This window comes from Octodon degus, unplaced genomic scaffold (assembly GCF_000260255.1).
Source record: "Octodon degus isolate 3935 unplaced genomic scaffold, OctDeg1.0 scaffold00014, whole genome shotgun sequence".
Lineage (NCBI taxonomy): Eukaryota > Metazoa > Chordata > Mammalia > Rodentia > Octodontidae > Octodon > Octodon degus.
The window spans coordinates 10941330-10946757 of NW_004524590.1; the positions used below are offsets into that span (position 1 = coordinate 10941330).

Sequence of the window (5428 nt, forward strand, 5' to 3'; positions counted from 1 at the left end):
CTTGCGCTTGCCAGGGAAGTGCTTATTCCACTGAGCCATCTCCCCAGCCCTCCCTTTCCTCTGTTGAGCCCCTTCTCATTGAAGAAAAATTCTATCACTTGTCTTCATACTATCTATCTTTTATTTTGATCTTTATTTACAATTTGAGTTTCCCATATAAGAGAAACCACGTGAGGGATGTATAGGCTGCTTCCAAGATTTAGCTGTTATGAACTGTGCTTCTATAAACAGTGGGCATGCATGTCTATCACTGTACTATGATGCCTTTAACTTTTGAGAAGCTACTTAGAATTGACATAGCTGGTCAAGTGGCATTTCTAGGTTTAATTTTTTGAGGCATCTCCGCACTGATTGCCATAGCGGTTGTATCAGCTTCCACTTGCGCAGGCAGTGTAGATTTCCCCTGACAGCCTCTCCAGTATTTGCTATTATTTGATTTTGTGAAGATAGTTTATTTTTTCTCAAGTAGGATGGAATCTCAGTGTTGTTTAATTTGTATTATACCAATGGTCAGTGATGTTGAGAATTTCTTCATGTATTTATTGGCTATTTGTGTTTCTGAGAAATTTCTGTTCATTTCATTCGCCCATTTGTGTTGATTGGTTGTTTTATTTGGGGGCTCTAATTTTTTAGTGTTCTAGATACTGTAGTAGTCCTCTATCCATCGAATACTATAAAAAATTTTCCCATTCTGTAGATTTTATTTTCACTTTCTTAGTTGTCATTTTTGCTGTATAGAAACTTTTTAATTTGACCTTTTTCTCTCATTTTTTTTAATGTATTTGGTTGCTGCAGGGTCTCACTGTGCAGCTCAGACTCGCGATCCTCCTGCTTTCAGCCTCCCCAGCTCTGGGATTACAGGTATGCACCACCATGCCCAGACTCTGGCTGGCTCAGCACACCCTGTGGGAGGGGCTGGCACAGCATATGGTGCTGGGGATGGAACCATGCTCCCTGTCCTTGCCTAAGCTTGCCAAGGCGAGTGCTTTAGTCCACTGAGCTAACTCACTGGCCCTGAAGCTTTTTAATTTGATATGATCTCATTTGATAATTCTTTGTACTATTTCTTGTGCAACTGGGGTTTTGTTTAGAAAGTTCTTGCCTGTGCCTATGGCTTCAAGAGTTTTACCCATTTAATATTCCAGCAGGTTGAGCACTTCTGTTTTAATATTTAGTTATTTGATTCATTTTTTTCAATTTTTATTTTTTGTTAGTACACATTTGCAGTACATAATGACCACATTCCTCCAGCAGATGTGTGCATGCTCATTACTCAAATCCTTTCTTCATCTGCTTTCCCTCCTTACTCCCTTTATCTCTTCGTTCCCTTCCAATTTGAGAAAGATCTCTTTCTGCATTTCCTGTTATGTTTTATCTTGTACTTTATTTACCTATTTGGTTTCTCATATGAAAGAAACCATGCACTATTTAAACTTGAGTGTCTGACATATGTCATTTAATATTATTGTCTCAGAGTGCATCCATTTTCCTACAAATGACTTGAATTTATCCTTCTCTATGGTGGAACTATACTCTCTTGTGTATAAGTGGGGCAAAAGATCCTGTTAGGTTGTGGAAGAATGTTTACATAATTAGTGAAAGCTAACAGAAAAAACTGATGACAAAGATTAAAGAATGGAGAAAAAATTATATGAAGAATAAAAATAAGAGAAAAAAATCAAAGGATGAAAATTTAAAAGGGAGAAAAGAAAAAACAGGGCCAGTCAAATAGCTCAGTGGATTAAAGCACCTGCAAGCAGGTGCAGGGGCCGGGGGTTCAATCCCTGGGCCTGCTGTGCCTGCCCCGCCCCTGGGGTGTGCTGAGATGGCAATTGAGACTGGGCGTGGTGGTGCATGCCTGTAATACCAGCTCTTGGGAGGCTGTAAACAGGTGGATCACTATGAGTTCGATCTAGTAGTGAGACCCTGAGCACCCTGTAGACCCCTCCCTAAACAAAACAAAGAAACCAAAATAGTGTTATTTTTGCATCTTTTTTTGTTCTTGTTTTTGTATAAAAGCTGTCTTGTCATACCTATGTAAAACTTTGACGATCTGGTTTCATTTACAAAGTCTTTATTTTAAAAATAAAAGTTTATTTTTGTATGATTTTGAAAAGCATACCAAAAAGTAGAAATACATGTGTTTCTAAAACCATTTTGTATATTTTAATTTCTAGTTTACAATGTAGCTATTATCATTAAATCTTAAAATAATTAAAATGTATAAAACATGTACTTTAGTTATCAATAAAAGAGAATGGTACATATTTTTCAAACAAAAATTTGCATTGTTATGTCTGATAATATGTACAGGATACTAAAAATAAAATTTATTCTTATTTTGAAAACAAAAACCAACCAACCAACCAAACAAACAAAACACAAAAATGGTCTCTCAGGGCTGGGGAGATGGCTTAGTGGAATTAGTGCTTGCCAGGCAAGTGCAGGGGCCTGAGTTCGATCCCTGGTTCCACCAAAAAAAAAGGTCTCTCATCAACTTATTAGAACATTATATAGCCAAAAATATGCTAATCATATTGACAAAGTCTGATGTATTTTGGTGACAAAGAGACTTCATTTCATTTTGTTTTTTAAAAATTTTTATTTATTTATTTATTGTGTGTGTGTGTGTGTGTGTGTGTGTGTGTGTGGCAGCTCAGCCCACCAGGGGGCAGGGCTGGCTGGCATGTGGTGCTGGGGGATTGAACCACAGTCCCTGTGCTTTGCTAAGCTTGTTCTAAGTAGGAGCTTTAGACCACTGAGCCATCTCACCAGCCCCCTTCATTTCATTTTGAAAGGCTCTTGAACTTTAGATGAACTCACTACTTACTCTTTTTCCTCAAATCATATGTGAAGCAGTTTCCATTTGTAAGCAGCTTTATTTCTGATAAATGCTGTTTCCGACAAATGCTGTAATGACCCCAGGACTGTGACTGTCATCATGGGATTAGATAAACTCTGTACTTCACCTTTCTAGAAAGTACCTACTGTTGTCATAAACTGGACCAACTGCTAAGTGAGCCTCTGTGTCCCGATCCTGTGGGCAGTGCTTGTGATGGGCAACGTTGGGGCGTTGTTCACATACTAAATACCCTGCATTTGCTCCCAGTCCTCAGCCTTCCATCAGTATCTCTGTCTACTTGCTATAACAGCATGAAACATGTACACAAATAATTTTAACTGCAAAAGCATTGAGATCAAGACACCATAAACATTTCTTACTGATGTGTAAATTATGTATATATATGATATGAAAACCTGAGCCTTATTTGATGTGCAAAACATGTTCAGAGTTTATGTTTAGTTTATTTTTTGGCAAGTACATAAAATATATATGTGTAAGAAAAAAGGATATAATACTTTGGTTCTACCTATAAATAATAACTTCTATTTCACTTACTAATAATTTTATAATCAAGTGGTATTTAACATTTGCTCTGACGTATGAAGGGTGAAAAAAATCACACTAAGTACAAGTAGAAAGATATTGGCTGTTAGCTATTTTTATGTATTTAGTGCATGGTCTACAGGGTCTCACTGTGTAGATCGGACTCATAGTGAGCCTCCTGTTTTCAACCTCCCAAGCACTGGGATTACAGGCACGTGCCACCATGCCTAGCCTCAATTGCTGTCTCATGGCATGGCATACTGGGGATTGAACCCTGGCCACTGTGCTCTGCCTAAGCAGACGCTTTGGTCTGCTGAGCTATCTGGCCGGCCCTTTCCTAGCTATTTTAGATGTGTGGATAATTTTTGAACTAGAATAAATGGCTCTTATTTGGGGTCCTAAGCCAACTACTTGAAACTTGAAACAAAATACAAAGTGCATTTTTGTCTAGGTCCTACAGGTTTTATGCGCTGAGCAGTGTATTATATTTTATTGAGTTAACTGATCAAAACAGATGCTCACTGAATAATTCTATTTAAAATGTTTATTTCCTAAATTTTCTTTGACCAGAAGCTGTCAATCTATTTTCCAAGAAATGTTAGTGGCTGCAGGCCTCTGAAATGCTCACAAACAAACCAGAGAGACCCAATACTTCTCGGATACGGGTTGAGCATGCCTTTTGGAAACATTAAACCCTTGCAAAATACCCTAAGCAAAACCAGAAAACAAACTAAGAAAACACATCTACAGCTTATAAAGTGGAGACAATTAACCTTAATCTGTGAGGGATTCTGATGCAAGCAAGAAACACAGGCGAAGGAAACTTTTCATAAGTGAAGAATAAATAGCTGATAGGCATAAAAGAAATTTTAAAGTAAAGAAATTTAAATCAACAGATAGTCTTTTAAAAATTTCTATGAAAAATTTATTGCCAAAGATTAAATAGCATTGCATGTTGTCCAGAGCATTTTTTAAAAAAAAATCTATTTATTTATTTGGTACAGGGTCTCACTATGCATCTTGGACTCATAGTGATCCTCCTGTCTCAGCCTCCCCAGTGCTGGGATTACAGGGCTTCCAGAGCTGGCATGGCATGTAGTACCAGGGATTAGCCCTGGGTCCTTGCGCTTGCCAGGCAGGTACTTAGACCACCGAGCAATCTTCTCTGCCCTGTCCAGCGCCTCTGAATGCAGGCAGTTCTGACCTCTGCTGATAGGGACATTTCAATGTACTTTATGGACAGTAATTAAGCAATATATTTTTAAGACCTTAAAATCTATACTGATCTAGCATTTATATTTCCAAGAGCTTTTTATAAGGAAATATTCTGATAAGTTTTCAAGGAATTATGGTACAAAGCTATTTGTTGCGACACTATACAGCAAAACAGAAAATTGCTTAAATGTTCATCATTAAGGAGTTGGTTAAATAAATTATGGTATACATACTCAATAAATTGTGATGATGCATATATAAGTATATGTTTATGATATATTGTTAAAGTGCAGAAGACAAAACAGTATGTATAATGTGATTTGATTGTAAGTTTACCTCTAGATAGTAAGATTACTATTCTTATTTTCTGATTTTTTAAATAAAAAGAATTTTTAACATAAAATAATAATAAACATAGAATTTTAAACTTATAAACCATATGAACTATAGGTTATTTATATCACAGAAGTATTTTCTCAGACTAATGAAAGAATGACGTTATCTTAGCAAATCAGCCCCATGATGGCAAAGTGAAGGAAAAAGTACTTTCCACACTTGGTGTCTCAGGCAGTCCTCACAAATGTCTTGTGAAGGAGATTCTATGATCTCAGATGCAATAAATGGGAGAACTGGGATTCAGCTATAGGTTGATCTTTGGTCCCAGGCCTGGATTCATTGCCTTGTCTGAAGCTTACTCGGCTATAAGAAATAAACCTCTCTCTGAAGTCAAGTGACCAGCAAACAGAAAAGTGCTAGATCTTTCTTTCTTTCTTTCTTTCTTTCTTTCTTTCTTTCTTTCTTTCTTTCTTCCTTCCTTCCTTCCTT

At 37.0% G+C, this 5428-nt stretch overlaps 1 protein-coding gene across 1 annotated transcript in view; it reads right to left on the reverse strand.

Moving 5' to 3' along the window:
• Nucleotides 1-5428, reverse strand: part of Cfap221 (cilia and flagella associated protein 221) — an 85503-nt gene that overhangs the window by 1580 nt on the left and 78495 nt on the right. The gene's annotated exons all lie outside the window — the stretch shown is intronic.